The sequence below is a fragment of the Jaculus jaculus genome, chromosome 7, assembly GCF_020740685.1.
Source record: "Jaculus jaculus isolate mJacJac1 chromosome 7, mJacJac1.mat.Y.cur, whole genome shotgun sequence".
Classification (NCBI taxonomy): Eukaryota; Metazoa; Chordata; class Mammalia; order Rodentia; family Dipodidae; genus Jaculus; species Jaculus jaculus.
In genome coordinates this window covers 9206383-9232891 of record NC_059108.1, presented here as the reverse complement: position 1 = coordinate 9232891, position 26509 = coordinate 9206383, and the positions used below count along the sequence as shown (strand labels likewise).

The 26509-nt window shown below is 45.9% G+C and overlaps 1 protein-coding gene across 3 annotated transcripts in view; it reads right to left on the bottom strand.

Moving 5' to 3' along the window:
- Nucleotides 1-25648, bottom strand: part of Wasf3 (WASP family member 3) — a 100924-nt gene extending 75276 nt beyond the window's left edge. For all 3 annotated transcript variants that reach the window (XM_045155418.1, XM_045155420.1, XM_045155419.1), the window contains exon 1: nt 25569-25648. The gene's annotated coding sequence lies outside the window, so the exon portion shown is untranslated. The remainder of the gene's footprint in view (nt 1-25568) is intronic.
- Nucleotides 25649-26509: the final 861 nt, after the last annotated feature.

Below are 26509 nucleotides of genomic sequence, written 5' to 3'. Positions count from 1 at the left end.
TGTGGTGCCTGGAACTTAACCTGGGACCTTGCACACTCCAGGCAAGTGATCTATCCCAGCTTAAATCAGAAGAGTCTTTGAAATCATTAGCAGAAGACTCTCAAAGAAGCCCCAAAGAGGATTTACCAATGACGGTTAAAAGTGCCCCATACCCTTGACAGGTCTGAGTCACTGTCTCTCGCCAGTACCCACATACCTCCTTTTACTTACTATACCTGGCCCATTGCTTCTTCATGGTATTTTTCCATGTGTGTGGTATACATGTGTATGCATGTATGAGTGAGTGTGTATGCATGTGGAAGTCACAGAACAGCCTTGGATGTCATCCTTGAGGAGCATCATCCACCTGTTTTTCAGACAAGGTCTCTCATTCGCCTGGAGCTCACTGGTTCGTCTAGACTGCTGGCCAGGAAGCCCCAGCGCAGCCCACCCAAACCAGATGAAGCTCCTGTTGCTGAGGACACCATGTGCTTTCGTTGCAGGATGCGGAGAAACGAAGCTGGAACTGCGCCGGAAGTTTCCTCCCTGCCGCCTAGCTTCCTTTGTACCAGAAGGTGCTGTGTAAGCTGCTGGGGCAGAAAAGCTACGGACAGTCTTACCCAGCTGTGAACCCTGTGTACTACACACCCCACCACCAGGCAAAACAGGCAGTAGTGGCATGAATGTTATGTGAGTGACCAACCACTTTCTTTTTTTTTTTTTTAACTATTTTTTAAATTTTATTATTTATTTATTTGAGAGAGCGATACAGAAGTAGGCAGGTAGAGAGAGAAAGAGAATGGGCACACCAGGCTTACGTGGGTCCTGGGGAGTGTCGAACCTAGGTCTTTTGGCTTTGCAGGCAAGTGCCTTAACCACTAAGCCATCTCTCCAGCCCCCACCCACTTTCTGATTGGATGTGAAGTCAGCTGCACAGAAGGCAGTTCATGCCTGGTACTGTAAGCATGGCCAAACGTCTATGGCTAGGAATAGAAGTCCCAGGTGTGTGCGGAGCAGCAGGAGAACCTATTGCTGTGGTTGCGCTACGCAGACAAAATATCTCTATTTGTTCTCATAGCTTAGGACTGCGTGGACCCTAGATCACAGAAGTTTCTTACCATAGTGGGCTGTGGCTAATACACAGAAACCGAGCTGGCAAAACTGCTGAGAGCAAGTGACTACTGTGGGCTGTGCCTCAAACAGGCCCTCTGAACCCCCCTTCAGGGCTCAGGGAACCTACAAAAGGGATGGAAAGAATGTTAAGAACAGGAGAATGGAGAAGAGGCCTATGCAAGCTGTCTTCTGGACAGGACATGCCGCTACACATAAAAGTTCACATCAGCTGTGGTCTCCTGCACCAGACTAAGCCTGTGGTACTTTACCTCTGACAGGTAAAGAATGAGTACCTGACAGCCCGCACCTCCCAGAGCCACTGATGGAAGCAAACGGTTGCCGGGGCAGAGGGAGTCGGGTTCCTCAGTGGGATGACCACAAGTTTCCATCCTCAGCGAACAAGCTTCCCCTCGTGATCACGTAAGCAACCGCAATTTCATTCAAGGGGTGAAAGCAACAAAAGGAACGAAGCATGAGCAAGATGGGAAGAGTGGGGAAGAAGGGTGTTAAACGGGAGTGGGATGGAGGGGATAAAACACGCTGATGGTGGGGACAGGATCAAAATACATTTCATGCAAGTATTAAAATGTCAAGGGCTAGAGGGATGGCTTAGCGGTTAAGGCGTTTGCCTGCAAAGGCAAAGGACCAAGGTTCAATTCCCCAGGACCCATGTTAGCCAGGTGTACAAGGTGGCACATGCATATGGACTTCATTTGCAGTAGCTGGAGGCCCCAGCATGCCCATTCTCTCTCTCTATCAACCTCCCTCGCTCCCTCTTTCTGTCAAATAAATAAATATTTTTAAATGTCAAAGTAAGTAAAAATTTAAAAATACAGCTTACAAGATAAAAAACAAACAAACAAAAACAAGGGGGAAAAGCACCTTCTAGAAATGAATGTAGAATTTTAACCATTTAGAAAGTAACTTCTTGCTAATGAGATTCCTTCTAGCAAAATCCTTTCTCTGACAATTCAGCAGTAGGAGTTACTTCATTAGTAACATCCAATATAATCCCAAAGGAATCATTTTTCTGTAGACCCAAGGGCCTCAGGCATCTGAATTCCACGTGTGAACCAAGCAGCCAGAGCCCTGGATGTTGGGGCATTACTGCTGTCTGACCCTCGATCTCCTCGTCGGTAACTACGTTAGTCACACCCCCTCTGAAGACTGGGAGGGTGAGTGACTGCGAGCGAAGGAGGCGGCAAGGCGGGCGCTTCGATTCCTGAGCGGTAGCTCCTCTCCTGCTCACAGCAGAGTGTGCCACCTGTCCACAGAGGGTGCACTTCCTGCCAAATGACAACGCTGATGCTTTTGGCAAGAGGCCAAAGCATTGGGTGTGCCTGGCGAGCCTATTTTATTTCTACAAATAATGATGCCCAGTTTTCTCACTGAAAGAGCGAAAAAATGTGAATGTCCTGACAACAGGTAATTTGGTATTTGAAAATTCTTGGGTTTCCTCTGCTTAAAGGAAGTGCCATTCACCTTTTTAGTCAGTAGCTTGAATTCTGCGTAAGATAGCAGGTGACAGTGTCTACCCTGCGGCCAAGAGGACATCAAGATCCTATCTTTCATCCACCATCATGCCTTCTTTTCTGGTGTTTTGAGGTAGGGTCTCACTCTGGCCCAGGCTGACCTGAAATTAACCATACCATCTCAGGCTGGCCTCAAACTCAGGGCGAACCTCCTGCCTCTGCCTCCCAAGTGCTGGGATTAAAGGTTTGTGTCACCACACCAGGCTGCATGATGCCCTTTTCGCTTGATGGCATTCTTGTTCCAAGTTCCAGTACAGCCCACTGTCCCCAAGGCTGAGCTCTTCTCTGGAGACTTTCCATCACAGGAGCAAGGAGCAGTCCACGAGTGGCCGTACACTGAAGAAGTCACAGTGGCAATAAACGTACGTGCAGGGACAGGCACGTAAAGCATGGCCAGCACATTCTGTGTTCTCCCCAAACCACTGGGAAATGAACTCCCAAGGAGTTTTCCAAGACAAATTCTGTTTAATTCTGATACCAAAGATATGTAATTATATTAACAGCCCCATATTACAGAGATTCCATACTGCTTTATCAAGTCTTAAAATCAGTGACCTCAAATCCTTTCTTAACATGAAAAGTCATCACCACCAGGCATGTTGGCACACGCCTTTAACCCCAGCACTCGGGAGGCAGAGGTAGGAGAATCACTATACTACACTACACTCTGAGACTACCAAGTGAATTCCAGGTTAGCCTGGGCCAGAGAGAGACCCTGACTCAAAAAAAGAAAGCAAGAAAGAAAGAAAAAAGTTATCCTCAATTTTTAAAACCCATTTTAGGCAGGAGATGACTCAGTGGTTAAAAGTACTTACTTGAAAAGCCTGCCAGCCCATATTCAAATCCCCAACCATCCATGTCAATTTGGAAGGGTGTTCATTTGTAGCAGCAAGAGACCCTGGCATGCTCATACACACACACAAATAATAAAATTTAAAATAAAAATTTTAAAACCCATTTAAAATCAAGTGAATGCATAATTGTACCTACAAATACAAATACCGTGTTCTCGTTCTCTCTCTCTTTCCTTGCAAGTAAATGAAAATAAAAAATAAAATGAATGTCACTCCAAAGACTTCCATAGAAATACAAAGCTATCAGGTATCTATCTCCAATATTAAGTCTCAAGATCACACTCTATACAGGCCAGCCATTCGAACCTGGGAGGGTGCTCTGTGCTCCTTTGTATACTACATCAGAGAGCCTGCAAAGCCCAAAGACGACGGGAGACATGGCTATTACACCTTCTGATGAGCTATACTATACCTCTCTGGGTCATGCAGCCTGGGGACTGTACTACACACCAGAGAGACACTTTCTCGACCATTCTTGTTGCTGCTCTATTCACAATAGTCAGGAACTGGAAGCAGTCCAGATGCCCATCAACAACTGAGTGCGTAATGAAGATGTGGTACATACCCACAATAGGATTCTATTCAGCAGCAAGAGAAAATGAAACAACCAAATTTGCAGGAAAATAGGGGGACAGAAAGACAAACACTGTATGACCTCTCTCATCTGCAATTCCTAACCTGGGCCAGCCTCACGCAAGTGTAAACCATAGTAAGTATCTACAATATGGACATGGCATTGGAATGAAGACAGGAAAATGAGAGGAAAGGGAGGAAGGGCTGCTGGACAACAAGTCAATGATGAAGGAAAAGCGTAAGAAGGCCTAGGGGGCAGAGGAAGGAGCAGCAAGGGGGGCTATACAAAACCAATGGAACCATGAATGAATCTCACAGAAACCTTCAGTATACCACTCGACAAATCATTACCCTCGATGAGGGGGAGCGGACCTTCAAACAGAAGAGCCCCATGAAAGGTGGAGAAAGTACTACCCGAAAACTACATGGGTGCTGGCTGGTAATTCCCAGCCCCATACACAGCAAGCTGTTGGTCAGGGAGATATAAGGTCCCCCAAAATAATACAGGCTATTGCCAAAACACTTGGTTACCTGCAAGAGCTAAAAGGTGGGTCCTTATTGCTGAAGACACCACAAGCCACAGGACATTAAGCGATCATGCAGGAACTGAGAAGGAATTCAGTTCCCTTTTGGCTAGCCCTCACAGTGCTGGAAAGTGCTATGTGAGCAGTTGGGGAATAACATTTGCCAAAAGATTAAGCAGGAGACCCTGCCAGTTGCAAAATCAACCAGCCAAAGAAGAAGTACACACTTGTGCAATAGTGGCACACAGCTGATGCAGGAAACCAACTGCTTGTGGACTGAACATGAGACCTGCTCAATGGAGGTGAGCCCATACCTTGCTCTGGGAACCAAGACATACTCCCAGAACAGGAATCCAATGGGCTCCAGAGAGAACCTCTACTGCTCTCTAAGAAGAATGGATATACACATCAACATCTCCTTCTAATGACTAACTAGGCTTATCCCCTTTTATTCAAACTGTTCTCACTTTGGGTTGGAAAATCTGTTCTATTTTCAGGTGGAGGAGAATACTGGAGAGAACAATGACACATTGATACATCGAGAAGAGAGCCGACTGTCTACCAGGAGATGGTCACCTCCACCACATCTGCCCGGGCCCAGAAGTCACAGGGGAAGCAGTGACATGGATACTGCTCTCGTGGCTCACCTGAAAACCAGTTCCTGGGAAATGGCAACAGACACTGCGGTCACTCAAAGGCTAGACTCTACAGAGAAAGCAACACAAAATCAATCACCCTCTTCCCCACCAAGGCTCAAGGAGCATCTTGGAAGAGGGGATGGAAAGATTGTAAGAGCCTGAGACACCATGTTTCCCCCATCCCTACAGAGACTGACTGAGGCCTCTTGGTTCCCACAATAAGTATCAATAACCTCACCAAAGACTCTCAGCAGAATTGAGGGTGGATGAGAAGAAGTCTACATGTGTAACCTTTTTATTAAAAAATAATAAATTAAAAATAAAACTTCTGATTAACACAAGTACTTCCGCAGAGATGGTTACTAAGTATTACCACAAAGCTTCTAAGGAGTGAAGACATCATGTGAACTTCCCAGTTCATTCATAGAAGGTGCCCTGGGAAACACTGTGTCCATTCTGTCAAAATGAATCAAATTTCATGGGATGACTATAATCTCTGTTCTGTAATACTACACAGAGATGATGTGCACAAGGACTTAAACTCAGAAAGAAGAAACCTAAATGAACTAAATGTCAGATGGCGACAGGCCTTCTAGAAAAGTAGTCACCCATGTTGAGTTCATGCTGGTGGAATGCCACAGGTGGGGAAAAAGAAGAGACCAGCAAACCATTAGCCCTTAGTGACCACATGTGAGCTGACGTAAGAGTTAGAACCTCCACAAGAACCAAACACAAAACTAGTCTGCCAGTTCTTTCCTGGACCCTCTACCAACCAGCCACGTGTAGAGCAAGAGGAGATGGGGAGTGGAGTTGCAAGTTCCTTCTCCACGTATCTGCAATCGTTCCTGGACATACAGCCCTAAGTTTTTAGCAATCCCAACACTGACTAGAAGTCTAACCTCCTGGGCTAGAAAGATGGCTTAGTGGTGAAAGCGCTTGCCTGCAAAGCCGAAGGACCTGGGTTTGATGCCCCAGGACCCATGTAAGCCAGATGCACAAGGTGGCACATGCACCTGGAGTTCGTTTGCAGAAACTGGAGGCCTTGGGATGCCCATTCTCTATCTGTCCCCACCAATCTAAAAACATAAAATAAAATCATTTTTTAAGTCTAACCTCTTGCCAGGCATAGTGGCACACAACTTTAATCCCAGCACCTGGGAAGCTAAGATAGGAGGATTGCTGTAAGTTTGAGGCCAGCCTGAGACTACATAGTAAATTCCAGGTCAGCCTGAACTAGAGAGAGACCCTACCTCAAACAACAAAAAGGGAGCTAGAGAGATGGCTTAGCAGTTAAGATACATGTCTGCAAAGCCAAAAGATACAGGTTCGATTCCCTAGGACCCATGTAAGCCATATACACAGGTGGTACGTGTCTGGAGCTTGTTTGCAGTAGCTCAAGGCCCTGGTGTGCCCATTCTCTCCCTCTCTTTCCCTCTCCCTCCCTCCCCCCCCCCCTCTCTCTCTCTTTGGTCTGTCTCTCTCCCTCTCCCTCAAATAAACAAGAAAGTATTTTTTAAAAAAGAAACAACCAGGGCTGGAGAGATGGCTTAGCGGTTAAGTGCTCGCCTGTGAAGCCTATGGACTCCGGTTCGAGGCTCAGTTCCCCAGGACCCACGTTAGCCAGATGCACAAGGGGGCGCATGCGTCTGGAGTTCGTTTGCAGTGGCTGGAAGCCCTGGCGCGCCCATTCTCTCTCTCTCTCCCTCTATCTGTCTTTCTCTCTGTGTCTGTTGCTCTCAAGTAAATAAATAAAAAAATGAACAAAAAATATTAAAAAAGAAAGAAAGAAACAACCAAAAAGTCTAAGCTCTCATCTGAAACAGTCTCTTAACTGTAAGGCTACTAAAATTAAAATACGAGCCAGGCGTGGTGGCACATGCCTTTAATCCCAGCACTCGGGAGGCACAGGTAGGAGGATCGCCATGAGTTTGAGGCCATCCTGAGACTACATAGTGAATTCCAGTGAGCTAGAATGAAACCCCTACCTTAGAAAACAAAAACAAAAACAAAAAAATTTAAAGACAAACTTCATACACAGTAAACATTTCCACTGTAAAAAGAAGATATTGCAAGTAAAAGCTGAACCAATGCAAGATCTGAAATAAGCCAGGGAAATATTAAACCCTGCAGTTTCATGTTTGGCATCTAGAACCCCAAGGCCCTAGGGTTCCAGTTCTGACTCTCCAGCTAGGCTACTTATGGCTGGGAGATAAATTAACCCCTAGCCAGCAGCTCTCCCTAGCAGTCACCTCACAGTCCTGGCATCTCCAAGTCGCCACTGCAACCCATGGTTCCATGCCAGGCCTTCCAGGGTATCCACGCAGGGGCTGCAACAACCCTGTCTCACAGCACCCAGCTCAGCAATACGCAGCTCCGCTGCACATCCGAGGACCCTCTCTTTACTACCAGACGGGGACGGACTATCAAATGTGCTAGTCCAGTGGGGAATAAAGCAAACTCTGGGGAGGACATTTCTTTAGGACTCTTTCCACTGTCCAAATGCAGAACAGCTGTCCTGATCTAAATGATAGTGATCCTTAAACAACTGCAACTTAACTAAGCTGCAGTATCCAGCCCAAAACTTTCATTTCTTTCTGTGCCATATCCATCTGCTGCTTTCCTCCACAGGACACCAGTCTGTTGCATCTGAACTTAACTTTGCTAGCAGCTCATATAGACCTAGCACAGGTCCAGCACAGTCCTGTCTCATCAAGCCAAGCTGCACCATCCACAATCCTTTCCACTTTTAGATATTCCAACTCTCTCACACTATTTACAGCAATACAAGGCATCTCTCAGCCCAAGGTTTCAAATCCTTCCACCGCCCTCCCACAATCAGTTCCAAAAGACCAAAAGCTATACACAGTCAGGTTTCTAGCAGTAACAGCCCCACTCTTCTGGTACAAACATTCTGCTATAGTTACCTCTGTGTTGCTGGGATAACACACGTGACAAAAGCAGCTGGGAGGAAAGAGTTCATTTTGTCTTGTAACCTCGAGGGGAAGCTTCAGACTGCAGGGGAAAGCATGGCATGAGCCAGGTCTGGACATCACTTCTTGCTACAGCAGGTGGAGAATAGCAGCAAGGGTGAGCTGAGCTCTGACAAGGAGTAGCTGGGCTCTAACACCCCAAAGCCAGCTCCCAGAATCACGCCTCTTCCAGCAAAGCTCTACCTCCCAAACTGCCACCGACCAGGAACCAAGCATTCAGAACACATGAGTTCATGGGACATCTGACTCAAACTATCACATCACCTCACACATCGACCTCTGTATGTTGAATATTCTTTTGAACAGTCAGGATGTTTACATGTCTATTTACTCAGAGCCTCCACTGGGACCAAGCCTTTACACTTGGAAAGACTCAAAACCTTGGAGCTGGAGAGATTTCTCAGCAGGAAAAGGCACTTGCTTTCAAATCCTGATGGCCCAGGCTCAGTTCCCCAGTGCCCACATAAAGGCAGACGCACAAGGTAGTGAAAGCTTCTGGACTCCGTTCTTCAGTACATCTTGCTTGCATTAGCCTTTTTACAAATCCTCTGTACCTGTGTGAAATTCCACATGACCAAGAGATAAAAATCTCAGGAGCCAGCCAGGTGTGGTGGTGCACACCTTTAATCCCAGCACTCGGGACGCAGAGGTAGGAGGATCACAGTGAGTTCGAGGCCACCCTGAGACTAAAGAGTGAATTTCAGGTCAGCCTGAGCTAGAGTGAGACCCTACATTGAAAAACCAAAAAAAAAAAAAAAAAAAAACCTCTCAGGAGCCGCTGGCTTGGAGACTTTTAGTGACTGCAGTATCCTGTGTCCAAACCCCCTAGTGGAGCCCACTCATAGCCAAGAAAGGCTCCACTGCTCTCAAAATCCAAACAGTGGGCACCCGATGCTGCTGGTTCACATAGCGGCCACAGACCAGGAACCCGCAACGGTTTGCCGCAGTGACACAACTCCACCAGCCAGGACTCAACTCCTGAAGGTTCTAGCACCTCCCCCAACAGAGTTATTTGCTGAGGACAAGGTGCTCAGATATGACTGTGGGAACATTCAGGATCAAACCATATCAAGGGCATGCATGAACTAGTAAAGTTAAGGGCTGAGAATCACTTCTGTAATTTCACTTGAGTGCTGAAAAGATTTTTACCTATAGCTTCGGGAAACGTTTTTTTGTTTGTTTGTTTGTTTGTTTGTTTTAATATTTTATTTATTTATTTGAGAGCGACAGAGACAGAGAGAAAGACAGATAGAGGGAGAGAGAGAGAATCGGCGCGCCAGGGCTTCCAGCCTCTGCAAACGAACTCCAGACGCGTGCGCCCCCTTGTGCATCTGGCTAACGTGGGACCTGGGGAACCGAGCCTCGAACCGGGGTCCTTAGGCTTCACAGGCAAGCGCTTAACCGCTAAGCCATCTCTCCAGCCCCGTTTGTTTGTTTTTAATTAGGGTCTTTCACTGTAGCTTAGGCTGACCTGTAATTCACTATGTACTCTCAGGGTGGCCTCGAACTCACAGTGATCCTCCTACACCTGCATCCCAAATACTGAGATCAAAGGCATGTGCCACCACATCCAGCTCCAAGAAACATGACTTGAAGGAAAGAGCAATTACACTTTTGCCATGGTGTGCGTGAGGTGTAAGAGAACTTAACAATATCCAGCAAATGCAAAGTTGAAACCTAGAGCGAAAGCCACAAATCAACACAGACTCCAATCAAAAGTCCAAACCAGGGCTGGAGAGATGGCTTAGTGTTTAAGGTGCTTGCCTGCAAAGCCTAAGGACCCATGTTTGATTCCCCAGGTCCCATGTAAACCAGACGCACAAGGTGATACAAGCCCAAGTTTGCACAGGCACACACGGGCTCACACATCTGGAGTTAAACTGCAGTGGTTGGAAGCTCTAGCGTGCCAATTCAGTCTCTCCCCCCCGGCTCTCTCACATTAAAAAAAAAAAAAAAAAAAGGCCAGTCACTTGGGCTTGCCTCAAAAAAAAATTTTTTTTTTAAAACCTTTAAATTTTTCTTTAGAAAATGGACCTTATTCCTTTAAAAAAAAAAAAAAGAGTCTAGAACAGACAGAAAGTGATGGAATTACCACAATGCAAGAAAGTGTTAAGAACCAAATTTCAGAGTTTTTTCTTTAAATTCTAGAGCTCTAAATTTACACCTTAAAAAGCATAAATTGTTATACTTCTACTGTCAGAGTATGTTAGGGTCTTCACTTATACGTTTGTTGTTTTTTTGAGGCAGGGTCTCACTCTAGTCCAGGATGGACCTGGACCTCACTATGTAGTGCAGGCTGGTTGTGAACTCAAGGTGATCTGGCGATCCTCCTACCTCTACCTCCCAAGTGCTAGGTTCTTTGACATAAACCACCACATGCAGCTTAACTTACTTAACTCATCCAGAAAATTATGCCAGATCTACAAAATATTATGCAACCATCGATGTAATATTTTAGAAGAGTTTTACATTTTATGATAAAATTCTTAACAGGGCTGGAGAGATGGCTTAGCGGTTAAGCGCTTGCCTGTGAAGCCTGAGGACCCCGGTTCGAGGCTTGATTCTCCAGGACCCACGTTAGCCAGATGCACAAGGGGACGCACGCATCTGGAGTTCGGTTTGCAGTGGCTGGAGGCCCTGGCATGCCCATTCTCTCTCTCTCTATCTGCCTCTTTTTCTTTCTCTCTCTCTGTCGCTCTCAAATAAGTAAAAATAAACAACAAAAAAAATTCTTAAAAATGCTAACTGTAAAAGCACACAAAATGGTGTCTACAGCACTTACCTGTTAAACACACTTCCTAAAGACCTAGTGTGCACTAATATCCAGGTGCTGGGAATAGAATAACGTAAAAGATGAAACAAAGTCTTGGTTTTATATAACTTGGGTCCTACTGGGAAATGATTCAGTGAGTAAATGTGCAAGTCTGTTAAGACAATTTTATATGTGATAAATAACTAAAGCACAAGGAAGAGATTAAACATTATATTCTAAAATACCAGAAATTGATTTAAAGAAAATGTATGATCCCACATGAGCACTGATCTTGAGCATCCCAGCCCTCAGGACCAAGGGAAAAGAAACCTGTTTGGGTCTCACAGTCTACAGGATTTTGTCATTAAACATCTGAGCAAACTAAGTCACAGTGAAGATTTATCATCACATTTGATGAGGAAAATGACTAGAATTTACCCCTACAAGTTAAAAGTATTCCTAATATTCTGAGACCTTTCCTGGAAATTTAATGTGATTCAAGATGGGCTTGTATTTCTGATCCTAATACTCAAGAAGTATTGGGATTGCATGAGTTTGAGGCCAGCCTGGGCTACAGAGAGAGTTCCAGGTCAGTTGGGGCTGGAGTGAGTACCTGTCTCCAGAAAGAAAAGAAGATGCAAACTAATATTAATTACCCATTTCCCAATAAAGTCAACAGAATGAACTGTTTGATTTACCTTCATCTATCTCAAAAGGCTCAAGATAATGATCCTCCTTCACCTGCAGGAAATGTGTTTTGATGGAAAGAAAGATAATCATGACACTTTTGGCCATGGTGAGTCTGAGATGCAGAACCAATTAGATATTAAGTCAAATAAAGCAATTTGCAGAGGTCAGTGTCAAGACAAATAACTAAAATCAGAGCACAAAAAGCTCATCGGTGCAGAGACCTGTCAAAGCCCAGAACAACCTTAAAAGTCGTTCTGATGCACAAAGCAGGAATGAAAAATGACTTCCCCTTTCCTTCAAGTCCCTCTGAGGATTACCAAGTGTCTTCTCCACTCAGAAGTCCATTCTGAACAAGCAGCAATCTCTCCACTACCTTACTCAGGGTCGCACTGAAAGTCCCTTTTCACCCCACACAGCTGTCTGCTCCTGTCAGGCTCAATTCACAGCAACGTGTGTTATTTACCAATCGTGACTCCCCTCTCCCCCATGACATTTTCCTTTTCCACTTTCAAAGCAAGAACTTGCCCCTACACTCTACCTTAGCCAATTCTTGGACTAGAAACATTTTCAGCACTAAACTTCCTGCCTGACAGAACTGAGCTGAAACCTTCTGGTAATCTGAAGATTATGCTCACTAATCTACCTGGACAAAAATAGGAAGGAACCAAGGAACAACTGCCCTGATAAATCAGGCACGGTGGCTCAGCCTATAATCCCAGCCTGGGGAAGATGGAAGCAGGCTTGATCAGGAATTACAGACAGCATGGGCTCTGCGAGACACTGTGTCAAACAAACAAAAATCCACCTCTGATTACTTGAAGAGTAAATATTAAAAATGTTCAGCCTCATGCAACATAAAGTAATCAGAGTTGGAGAGGTGTCTCAGTGGTTAAGGTGCCTGCCTGCAAAGCGTATGGACTCGGGTTCACTTCTTCAGTACCCACTTAAAGGCAGATGCACAAACTGTCGCAGGCATCTAGAGTTCCTCTTCAGCAGCTAGAGGCCCTGGCATGCCCATTCTCTCTCTCTCTCTCTCTTTTCTCTTTCTTTTCTTCCTTTTCCCCTCTTTCTCTTTCCCTCCCTCTCTCTTTCTCTTCCAAATAACTGAATAAATAAACTAGAGTCAGAATGCAATACCACTTTAATTGGTTAGACTAGCAGAGATTAAAACATGAAAACTTCCACTGCTGCCCAAAGTGAGTGGGGGGGGGGGGCAGGGATAGCAGCATACCCTACTCAGTTGAGAATTCAGTCTGAAAGGGACCACAGGTCAAATCAGGTTCCATGGGGATGGTCTATCCTTGCAGGCAGACATTGCTCAAAATGGAACAAAGTTTCCTCCTGTAAGTGTGGAATGAGGACTGAGTAATTCTGGCTTGATCTTGTCATTCAAGCACTGGAGTAGTTCAAACATACAACCTCACATCCAGAACCGTATCTTCAAAGAGCCCCACATTCCTAGCAATCTATCCTAATTAGCACAAAAGAACAGCATTTGACAATTCAGTGAGGTGATGCCACTTTGAATTTCTTAAGCTTGCTCACCAGGATTATTGTCTGCTTGTAGTCTTATTTTTCCCTCATCTTGCTAATTTTAATAATGATGATTTACATCAGTTCATCTAATTCATATTAACTCTCATGTATGAACATTATTTACCATTCTTTAATTGACTGCATAGTATTAAATTTGAAACCGTGCTGCTCTCTGCTTCAAAATTGTATCCTTAATGGAATTATAAGACTGCTATTAAACTTTTCTGAAATTTTTTTTTAAAAGTCCTGTGGCAATCTTAAATCCTCCAAATAATTTTCCAAAAGGGACCCAAAATGGTCATCCATTTACAGAATTAATTTTAATTTAACGGAGACTGCCGTTCACCAACAGATGAAAGTCAATTTTCTCTCATCATGTTTCCTTATTTTCTAATGTTTTCCAGAGTTACACAAACTGTAGATGTGATCTGTCCTTCAAAGGGTAGCTGGCTTTCCTTTACTGTCCCCTATAAACCGGTCCTTGCGTGCAACAGCTCTGGGGAACAGATCTACAGGTACTTACTGCTTTCAACCCAACAGCCAACGAGGACGGCCAAAGAAGGCAAGCTTTGAAAGCAAACGTTCTGCTGACGCCGGAATCACGTTACAAGCTACAAAAATAAGGTGCTCCCTCATCCTGTTTTTAGAGAACTCTGGAAATCTAGACAATATGCTCCCTTTCAAAACACCAACTGGTCTCAGAGGGAAAGAAAGAAAACAGAGAGATGATCTTGCCAAGAATCATTTCTGAAGTCTCTCTTGGTAGAGAAGCCCTTTCAGAGGCTACACAGATTTCGATCCAATCCTTGTTTGGATGGATGATAAATGACCTCTTATTTATTCACAAGTGAATTTTAGAAACAACAACAAAAAGCTCAGTTGTTTCCAATTTTGCAAGCAAGAGGACCCCTGTTACACAAATTCTGAGGATTTTTACAGCATCTCTAGTGACTAACAAAAATAAAGACAAAAAGATTGCAAGCAGACAGCAATTCTTCAAAGCACTGCAAGCATCCATCCAATAATAAAACATGAATCTAACTCTTTTTCATTACAGAACCAGTCAATATTGAAACAAAGTCTAAAATCAGCTCTCTAGATCTGGGTATTCAGTGAAGTTCCCAGAAAAAAATAATAATAATAAGTAAAAAGGAGCCACACACATGTTAAAGCATCTATAAATCCAAATGACTGAACTCCGTGATCACGAGGAATAAAAATGTTGCAGTCCCGAGCCAAATTCTCTTGGGCTATTTTTAATCGCACTGAAAGCCATTCATTGACCACCCATCTGACCCAACATCCTTGTGACTGTCAATGTATTCTTGGGCTGGAGAGATGACTCTGTAGTCAAGTACCCTTCCTGCACAAGCTTGCGAGCCAGAGACCACCAGAGTTCAGATCTCCAAGACCCATGTAAACAACGGGGTATGGCCACGTGTGCCTGTAACCCAGTCCCACAGGGAGCTAGGACCTGAGAATGGGCGAGCCTGCGGAAACAGGAAGCTCCAAAATAAGACCACACTGATGGGCAATGAAGTGGGTGCTCCACATTCCACACTGGCCACCTGTAGGTGACAGCACCTGCCACAGGTGAGCACATGAGGTGCTACAAGGGCACACACACGTACAACACACACACACACACACACGTGCGTACAACACACACACGTACGTACACACACACGTACACACACGTACGTACAACACACACATGTACGTACAACACACACACACACGTACGTACACACACACGTACGTACAACACACACACACGTACACAAACACACACACGAAATTTTTTTAATATTTTTTTGTTCATTTTTTATTTATTTATTTCAGAGCGATAGACACAGAGAGAAAGACAGATAGAGGGAGAGAGAGAGAATGGGCGTGCCAGGGCTTCCAGCCTCTGCAAACGAACTCCAGACGCATGCGCTCCCTTGTGCATCTGGCTAACGTGGGACCTGGGGAACCGAGCCTCGAACCGGGGTCCTTAGGCTTCACAGGCAAGCGCTTAACCGCTAAGCCATCTCTCCAGCCCCACACACGAATTTTTTTTAAAAATTTATTCTTAACACACTTCAATGAATCCAAAGCTAAGACTGTCATCAGATAGCATCTGAAGCCACTTTGTGCATCTGGCTTTAAAAGGCTACTGGGGTATCGAACTGGGGTCATTAGGCTTTGCAGGCAAGCACCTTAACCACTGAACCATCTCTCCAGCTCTCTTTCTTCCTTGCTTTCCTTATTTCTTATGCCCTCCTCTTTACACAAGATAATTACAACCGTACACAGGATTAACAACCTCCAATGCCTGTACACCCTTCCAGTATTCCAGCTTTCTGCTCCTAGAGTATCCCTGGGTGAGAAGCACCAATTCTATCAGGGCTACAATGGTGCCAAGACTGCAGCTGTAAACAACAGTACTTACAAAATACTACTCTGAGGTGACATATAGATAATTCATCAGATCATCAGTATGTATTATGTATTTCATATTAAATTCAAATTAATGCCACCCTATCCCCAAAAATAATAACACATAATAATAATATACATAAAAAATAATAATAATAAACATTAATAGTTACTATTTCAATAAAAATAATAGGTATTGAGCCGGGCATGGTGGAGCACACATTTAATCCCAGCACTGGGGAGGCAGAGGTAGGAGGATCGCCATGAGTTTGAGGCCACCCTGAGACTCCATAGTGAATTCCAGGTCAGCCTGGGCCAGAATGAAACCTTATCTCGAAAAGCCAAAAATAAATAAATAAATAACTAAACAAACAAATAATAGTAGGTATTTTTAAAAATTCCTAGTGAATTAGTCAGGACTAGAACCAATAGAACAAATATGTACGTCATGAAGCAGAGATACTGAATGAAGTTACACAATACCAGCTGGGCAATCCAACACTAGCTGTCTGCAATGGAGCATCTGGGAACCTGGTAGCTGCTCACTGCACAAGGCTGGACACCTCAGCAGTCCACAACTGGCACCAAAGACCTGGAGGATTCCTGCAGAGAGATCCTGGTCTTCAGTCCACACTGGAAAGCCAATAAAAATGCCTTTAATCCCAGCACTCAGGAGGCAGAGGTAGGAAATCAACGTGAGTTTGAGGCCACCCTGAGACTCCATAGTGAATTCCAGGTCAGCCTCAGATAGAGTGAAAACCTGCCTCGAAAAACCAAAAAAAAAAAAAAAAAAAAGGTGCGGGGTGGCTTCCAATGTCCACAAAGGGTAGTAAATCCAGGACATTCGCATGCACAAGCAAGCAGCAAGGACAGCCAGGCAAAATCCCACATAGCAGCCAGCAGCCCAGACAGGAGGTGAAAGGCCCTGGGTCTCCTGGAGCTCCTTTATATACAATCCTCCCTCACAGTTCGTCCTCCCTGGGATCACCCTCACAGACCTGACCAAAACGAGTGTCCCTCACTGCTTCCTAATCAGACCAAGCTGACAAGAGAACTTAACTATATCACAAGTAGTAACAGAGGTAATTTTCCTAAATTTTATTTTCAAAACAGGATCTACCAAAACAGGAAAACATCAATCACACTTAATAATGAAGATCAATTAACAGGATGGGGGGATGTCTCAGTGGTTAAAGGCACTTGCTTGCAAAGCCTGTTGGTCTGGGTTCAATTCTCCAGCACCCATGTAAACATAGATACACGGAGTGGTGCATGCATCTGGAGTTCATCTGCAGCAGCTAGAGGCTGTGGTGAAACTATATTCATTCATATTCTCTCTTTTTCTTACCTTACAAATAAATAAATGAATATTTCTTAAAAAAAGAAATCAGCAGCAAGATTAAGAATGTCTTTCTTGCTACTTTTATGCAATGCTGCAATAGAAGTTCTACTCAGTGCAATAAGGCAAGAGAGAACATGAATATATGAATATCAAGCCAAATTAAAAGAAATTAAACCAGCTTGCCAATAACTTCAGAACTAGCCAATGTTGTAATACATGTAGAAAAAAATTCACACTAAAACTACCAGAACTAAAAGACAAGTTCAAAAAGAGCCTATCTTACAAGTCACCACACAAAGATCAGTGGCGGGGACTGCAAAGCAGCAGGAGGGGGACAGCTCTCTGTGGTGATAAACGGTCTAGAGCTGGGCATTTGCAGCGTACACAGGTTATGCCAACGCTAACTTCCTAATTCTGATATTGTGCTGGTCATGAAAGGTGTGGAGGCTGAGGAAAGAACACAGCAGCCACGAGACTTCATCGCAGGGTGGTGAGGGGCTAAGGCCTGTCCTCTGACCGCCACGCGTGCCTCAAAGAACACTCGTGCCCAGGTTCACACACACACCCAACTTAACTGCCTTTAGCCAGTCCTGGCGACACAGAGCTGTGATTCCAGCTACTAGAGAGGTTGAAGCTGGAAGATCTCAAGTACAAGGCCAATTAGAGCGATTTTGTGAGACCTTGTGTCAAAATAAAAAGCAAAACCAGAGGGCTGGAAATAAAGCTCAGTAGCAGAATAGCCTACCACGCTCAAGGCTGCAGGGTCACTCCTCAGAATCAATAAGCAATGATTAATTATATTTCTACATAATAACAAACCAGTGAAAATGAAATTAGTATCTTCAAATGATTCTTCTGCACATTTTGGATTTACTATTTTATGCTTTTTTTTGGAAACTAACACAAAAGTTAACATTAGCACAACATGGATAAACAACTACTCCAAGCTAGACTAGGGAAGTTCCCAAACCTGACCATACATTACAATCACCTCAACGTCTCTCAAAATTTTTTAGATTCCGTGTTAAACTACAGACATCACCTTTTCCAGAACTAGATCCCAGAAGCTGGTATTTTTTAATTCCACTGGTGAACCACTGCCTTGCAAATTCATGTTTCAGGACCCATCTGAGGAGCACCAAGACCCAATGTTACTAGCAAGCAGAAATGAAAGGAGGGAGTGGAGAGGGAGGCGGGAAAGAGTGAATGGAAGTCAGAAAAGAAAGTCATAGAAAAGTGCAGCATTCAGTTAAATTCTCAGAGACAAATGGTAATGTAATGAAAAGCATCGAGGAAAGCTACGACTGAGTAAGTACATCAATTTTCTTAAAAGCTAAGGTAAAGAAGTACTACAGAGAGTCCAAAAAGGAGGGACTAAAAAGACATTAGATAAAAACGAAGAATACGTATAGTTGAAAACACACATACCTGCAAGATACAAATCCACGAAACTATAGACAAAGAAATTCAGACCACCAAAATGCTATACTTAACTATTCCAAGAAAATTATCTGACATAAAATACCTATAATCACAAATTTTCAGAGCCAAGTGAGAAATCTGACTAAATTCAACTCTAAAATGTACTCCAGTAAACTATTAGATGAAGTGAAGTAGATTCTAAGAACACAGAAAAATGTCAAGGCCTCTAGATAAAAAGATGAAATGAAAGGACAGAAATGACTCACGATGTCAGATTTATCTAAACAACAGAAAAGTGGGGAATTATTTTCAAAACACCTTAAGGAAGAAAGTGAAACTAGGATTTTTATATACAACAGGCTTCCTTCAATGTAAAAGGCCATTTAAATACATACATTATCGTGAGCTGGGGAGATGGCTAAGTGGTCTATCTATCTATCTATCTATGTGAATAAGGAATAATTCACAAAGTTCTTACACATTAGCCCATGAGGATTCTAACTACCCTTCTCAACCCAATAACCTGTACCACAGGCACAGAAATCATCTGAGGGACATTGCTGCAGTTACCTTTGAGTTTCTGGGACAAATACCTGGCTAGAAGCAGATTATGGAAGGGTTTACTTCAGGCTTACAGATTCATGGGAAGCTTCATCGCGGTGGAGGAAGGTGGCTCACCCCACCATCCACAGAAGAGAGAAAGATTACAGACTACCAGAGCTCAGATGGCTCTCCATGCACCCCCGTAGGGCTGGACTCAAGATTCTCCTCTGGTTACTCACCTCCTTCAGCAGGGCTCTTCCTCCTGCTGAAGGCTAAGGAAGCCTGAAACAAAATACCTAAGTCTAAGGGGGCCACACATTCACATTCAAACCACCACATTCCACGGCTGGCCCCCATACATTCACAACCACCTCACAATGGCAAACTGCACTCAGTCCAACTTCAATGGTCACCATAGTCTTCACATTCTTCTGAAGTCCAAAGTCTCATCCGACATCCAAGACTGTTTTGAAACAGTGAGACCTGTAAAATCAAATCACAGGCTACATGCCTCCAACATAAATGACACAGAGAAAACGTTTCCATTGCAAAAAAAAAAAGTAAAAGAAAGAAAAAAGCAAAACAAGGAGAGATGGAATGGAGACAAAAATCAGAAACTGGCAGGCAAACACCAAACATGTGCAGTTCCAAGTCCAGTGTCTACAACCAGACATGAAATCCCTCCCATGACCTAATCAGAGAACAGTTGTTCTCTCCAGTAACAGACATGCCACCATTGTAGCAGCTGCCACATTCGGCCTAGCTAGTTAGCCACAAAGCTTCCAGGATCTACTGCTGGTTAAGACTGTTGGTGACTTTTCTCCCCCAACCGGCAGCATAGCATTTTCCAGCATCATGACAGCTAGTCAAGAGTGGGGATGCTTCCAGTGCAGCTCCAGCTTGATTTCTGTGCCCTACAGCCCAAGCATGTAGGGTCTTCAGCAACAAGACGACCATCTAGTTCTGGTGGGTAATTGAGAAACTTGGAAATAATCTGTAATGTTTGGGGAGCATCACGGGCCTCCCTGACCAGCAACTCGCTGGAAGGAACCCAACTCATGGCACTGAAATGTTCCTGTCACAGTTGATAACTCTTATCAGAGGACTATGCACCCCACAGGGTACTTACACTCAAATTCTCTCCGCACGCGCACATGTGTGTGTGTTTGTGTTTTAGCAAACAAAGAAGCAGGCTTATTCCTAATGTTGTAATTAGCTCTCCTCCCTCCCTCTTCTCTCCTTCATTCCTTCCTCTGACCCCAGTTGGGCCATTCCATCCAGTGTTCTGCCGCTCTACTTAGATATTTACCTACCCTTCCATCCTCATGGCTCCTTTCTTGCTTCCCGACAACATAATTTTTTAATCAAGGAAAACAAATCTAACAATGAATGAACTAAACTAACTAACTAAACAAAGTAAATTAAAATATCAACAGAGGGCTGGAGAGATAGCTCAGTGATTAAGGTGCTTAGCTGCAAAGCCAAAGGACACAGGTTTGACTCCCAGGACTCACGTAAGCCAGATGCAGAAGGGGGCACATGCATTGGAGTTCATTTGCAGTGGCTGGAGGCCCTGGCATGCCCATTCTCTCTCTTTCTCTTTCCCTCTCTCCTTCCCCCCTCTCTCCCCCCTGCCTATTTCTGTATCTATCTCTCTCAAATAAATAAATAAATAAATAAATAAAAACAAAATATTTTTTTAAAAATATATCAACAGAGAGCAGGTGGTTTTCCCCATAACAGACATGCCACCATTACACCAACTGGTACATCTTGCCTGGCTGGCTGGCTGTAAAGCTTGTATGGGTGACTCTGTCTGCCTTTGCATGTGCACGGTGGTGACTGAGCTCACCCTCATGCTTGCACAGCAAGCCCTCTTACCTGCTGAGATACCAGCCCCCCCCCCCAGCCTCCACATCACATGCCTGCAGGGTCCATGCTGATTAAAGACCACTGATGAATTTTCTCCCCCAACAGGCTGCATATGACTTTGCAGCATCCAGACAGTTAGTCAACAGGGAGGAGGCTTCCAGCTCAGCTCCAGCTTGACTTCTCAGTGTCCAGCAGCCCAAGCCTGTGATGTGGAGGCTATGGGGGGGGGGGGCTGGTACCTCAGCAGGGAAGAGGGCTTGCTGTGCAAGCATGAGGGTGAGCTCAATCTCCACCATCCACATGAAAAGGCAGACAGAGTCACCCATACCTGTAACCCCAGAGCTGAGGGAGGTGGAGACATGAGGAACGCTAGGGCCAACCTAACAGAGAGAGAGGGAGGGAGGGAGGGTCCAATTCTAAGAGAAATAAGGCAGCAGAGACAGAAAGACAGACAAGACACCCCACCTCCTCCTCTGGCCTGTGTACACACACAAAGGCATATACCACATATACAGACACCCCAATCCCCGTCTGGGCACTATACTGAGAACTCTCAAATTTGTGCCTGTAATCCAGACATCTCCTGATACCGAGATCCCTGAAGCTGACAAGAGAATTACCATGTCCCACAAGAGCTGACACCCACCCTGGCCAAGTGTAACCCATTATCTCACCCCCCCCCTCAAAAGCATAATGCTGCCCCATGGGAGCCCAAAGCACTATGCCATCACCAAACTACCCAAGAACAGGACACTGCCCCCAAAGCTACCTCTCTCCCAGCTCCCTGAATCACATATGCTCTTCAACCAATAAGCAATTCTACCAGCTCAAACCTGCCGCCTTCACGCTTGTCCAGAATCCCTCTGCCATCTCCTGCTGTTCACTGATGTTCAATTTCCATTCATCAACAACGGTCCACATATCACAACTCACAAGTATCCTCCGGTGTCAGCCGCCTCTTCCCTGTCCTTGTTCCCCACCACAATGCCACACTGAACCTCTTTTTTGTTTTCAGGTGCTCCAACACATCCTGGCCATCTCTTTATACATTTTTTCCCCCTCAACTCAAATTTTCATAAATTCCTTCTCATGTACTTCCTGCTCTGGGAGGTTTTTCTCATCTCGGCATAGTCCCTTAACTCCAGTCTGTGGTTGTCCTTGGAACTCTTGTAATTGGTTCTTTCAAGGCCCACTTTCTAACAGGCGGACCTGAACTGCACAGCAAGCTCATCAAGGGCGGGCAGAAATATCTGTCCTGTTTATCATTGTGATGGTTTATGCGGTCCGTTTGGCGGAGCCCTCAGTCAACTGTGAGGGATTATGAAAGCCTGTCTAAGGGACTGCCTTGATTAGGAAGAGCCACCTTAACTGTGGGCAGCATTATTCCACAGGCTGACAGCCCTGGACTGTATAAAAGGGAGCTGGGGGCTGGAGAGATGGTGGTCAAGGCGCTTGCCTGACAAGCCTAAAAACTCATGTTTGAATCTCCAGGTCCCACATAGCCAGACGCATAGTGACAAAAGTGAGCAATGTCACACATGTGCACACACGCCTGGAATTCGTTCGCAGCAGCTAAGGCGCTGGTGTGGCCATTCTCACTCTCTCGCTCTCTCTGCCTCTTGCTCAAAAACAAATTTAAGAAAATAGGAGCTGGCTGAGCTGTGGCATCACTCTGCTCGGCCTCCTCCCTGTGGACTGAATGTGATCAGTTCCTCTGTGTCATCCCCCACCACAATGGACTGTAACTTCCAACTGTCAGCTGAAACAAACCCTTCCTCCCTCAGAATCATTTTTTGTCAGGTATTTTGTCCCAGCAACGAGAAGGTGCTGCATACAATCACTGTATCTCCACCCTGAATTGCAAACCAAAAGCATACCTTAGGACAGAAACAGAAAGGACTGCATTAGGTCATTCCTATGAGACGTGCCCATCCCTCATTCATCACTGGCTCTGTCTGGTAGATTATGGACATCTTAAAAACTCTTTATTTCACACGCCTACAACACCAGTGGCTAAGGCAGTGTTTAGTACTTAGTAAGTATTCATTACACGCTGTTTGAATATAACAAGATGTTTGAAAGAAACCTAGAAGTGATACACCCCACAGTATTAAGTAGTGTAGTTACCCCGGAACAAAGAACATGATGGTGGCCATAAAAGCAAAAAAGGAAACCAAACTTTCACTTCACATATCCCTATAATGGCATTAAGTCTCTTTTACAATGTGCACAATTGATGTGTTACTAGAATCAACGATTTCTGAATCACGGGCATACAATTAAGAACCAGCCCTAAAGGGACTGCGTGGTAGCATCCAGTTCCAAAGAGTAAAATTTAAAACAAAACCACACAATAACCTGATGGTTTTTTTAAGTGATTCTTGCCAGGCGTGGTGGCACATGCCTTTAATCCCAGCACTAGGGAGGCAGAGGTGAGAGGATTGTTTAGAATTCGAAGCCAGCCGGAGACTACATGGTGAATTCCAGGTCAGCCTGGGCTTAAGCGAGACCCTACGTCGAAAAGAAAAAAATTCTTAAGGAAAAAACAGAAGAAGAAGAAGGGAAAGTGAGCAATTTACAGTGTGCACCACAATCTAGGGCTAGTCCCAAGTGAACAACAAAACCATATTCTTCAAAGAAAATCCTCAGAATCTGAGGACCACTTGTGCTGGTCTACAAACACAGACAATTCTTTTAATATTTATAATATGAAGCTGTTTCAGTCCAAACATCTCAATAGTCAAAAAATTACTTTGTCAACATGCAGGTTTCTACGGAAACGGTCTGTGTAAAGTAGGTCGACCAAGACACACGGACACAGCTGGGGATGTCTGTTGACATGACCACTTGGCAAAATGTATTCCAACTTTATTTTCATAAGTTTTTAAATTATTTGTATCACTGACCATTAAGTCATGAATTTTAAGCAAAAGGAGAAAGCGATGTTTTAACCTCAACAACTTGGCCTGAGAAACTGAAAGTGCAAATAGTATTCTCACATGTAGACCGTTCTAGAACAATCTTCTTTTCACTATTTAAAAATAAAAACAAAAACACAAGGCAACACAAATGCAGGTCCAGGCGGTCAATACAAATCAAACTTTATAGCCCAGTCAGCTTTAAGCACCTAAACGATGAAACTTTTGTGAAAAATCAAGTCAGAAGATCTTTTCAGATGAAGAAAAATGAGGACTACTATAGAGAAGCTATTAAAACCTTAGGGGAAGAAACTGGAGAGGACGCAGTATTTAACTGCCTTTGGGAAAGGTCAAGCCAGCTTTCTCTGGTTTAACCTCTCAAGTAGATAAAAGAACTGGCTGTAAAGAATTACTGCATTGTTCCACTGCCTGCAAAGGAAAGTTTGGTAAAGCAAATAACTGAAACAGCCAATGTTCAATATAGCTTGCTCCAGAAGAGACTTGAGACTTCAGTATAAGACTTTGCACTCAGTTTGATATAGAGCCGCAGGTATTTTAAGTTGTCAACACACCAAACTTTTAAAATGCAACATATTTCTATTGGTTAACCTCTCCCCTTATAGGATGTGGGTTCCAAATCTCAAAATGTATATAGATAGATAGATATAGATATATCTATCACATATATATACACACATACACATATACATATATATATGCATGCCTCATAGTATTTAAATTCAAGACCTTACACACACACACACACACACACACACACACACGCACACACACAGGAGCCTAATTTTAGCTTTTGGAAACTCAAAAAAAAAAAAAAAACCTGCTAGAAGTAAACCACCAAATTAAGATTAATCCCCAAACAAGAAAGGATTTCTTATTCCTCCCAACAGCAGCCAAGAAAATGAGATGCTCCCCAATTCATCCGGTCGCATAGTTTCTTAATAATTAAGAACTGTCCTCCAGCACCGCAGAGAGGCCAACCATCGAGAACCAGCGGTGTCCTGGAAGTGTCCAGGGCAGACAGGGAAAGCGTGATGGCACGAGGGTCTGGCCCCGCGGTCCCCGCCCCGGCGCCGGGAAGAACCCCACCCCGGGAAGGTGCAGCCGCGAAGCAGAGGGTCTTCAGTGGCCAGCAGCAGCGCGGAGGCCGAGGACCTCGAGCCTGCACCCGGGGGGGAAGGGAGGGACGCCGGCCCGCGGCCACCACGCACGCACGCATGCACGCACACGGGCAGGCTGGCTCGCTCGCTGGCACTAACGAGGGCGAGGAGGCCGGACAGAACGGGACCCGGGCGGGCACGCGCAGGCCCAGCCACCTAGGGGCCCAGGGCGCCCGCAAGGATGCAGGAGGACGGATGCACGGCTCAAGGTCCAGGGCGCACGGCGGGCCGAGGCGTCCAGAGTGGTGCGGGCGCGCGCGGCCGGAGGCCCCGGCACCACCTGCGGCCGGCATCACGGACAAGTGTCCCGCGGACCCCGGTCACGCACAGGAAGAGACCCGAGGGGCCCCGGACGGCTCGCAGGGGAGAAGCAGCCGCCGGGCCGAGCGCGCGCGCGCGCGCGCCCGCCCGGCACGAAGCCCCGCAGGATGCAACCCCGGTGCGGATGGCGTCGCGGCCCGCCGTGGGCCCCGGCGCTGGCTGGCCGGCCGGCCGGAGCGCGCCCCGAGCGACGCGGCAACTTCGCCGGACCCCGAGCGGGGTCGCCGGGGTGGAGGGACGGGGTGCACCCGGGACGTCCCTAACCAACGCTCCGGCAGCGCCGAGCCGGCAAGGGCGACCGGACCCACGAGCGCCTTTCCCCCCAGCACCCCCCCCACCGGCCCCGCCGGCGGCCGCCGCGCGTACCCACCGGCCCGCAGATCCGCCGGCGGCGCCCTGGCCGCGTCCCGAGCTCCATGGTCCAGCCGCACCGAGGCCGCCCGGGGCCCCCCTGCCGGCACCACCGCGCCGCCGACGCCGCCTCCGGCCGCGGACCACCACTGCGGCCACGCCCCCCTGCGGCCGCGCGGGCGGGGCCCTGCGGAGCGGGAGGGAGGGGCCTGCGCAGGCTCGACCAACCACAGTGCAGTCCCCCGGGCCGCTTCTCCGGGATTGGCGAGCGCTTCGGCCAATGGGAAGCCAGCATGGGCGGTGGGCGGGCGGAGGGCTGCGGAGGAGGTGGCCTCACTCTCCAGCCCCCCTCCCGCGCCGGGGAAAGGAGGCTTGCAGCCAGACTCCTTCGGAGCGTGCGAAGGGAAGCGGGCGGAGAGGCTGCGTGACCCGAGCGCATCGAAACGGGGCTTTGGTACCCACTGCAGGGGCATCTTGAGTTTCCGCTACGCCCTAACCTCTCCCGAGTCTGGAGCGACTCCTGCAAGCCGAGTCTACCTGTCTGTTCTCCGGGATGAGCGTTCACTCTATCCGGAGAGGATTATTGCCCTGTCATCAGCTGGCTTTGTGCCCAGCTCAAGTCGGTTAACACTGTGCCTTCCAAAAAAAATAAAATAAAATAAAATAACTTTCCATCCCCACCTGCACATGCCTTCCCCCCTCCCTGCATTTACAGTCTCCAACTTCTGTTGACCGCCCCCACCACCACACACACACACACACACAATGTTAATTAAATAGAATATTCCTGAACCTACCGACCTAGCCCTGTCTCAGTACCTAACTGGGTGGTGACTGGATGACTGACGCGAAATTACGGAAGGAGAATAAGAAAGGAAGGGAATACAGACATAGACATGCCAAGCGTGTCCTCCTAGGCTCCAAAGGAGATGAGTTTCAAATCACCCAATAGAAATGTTA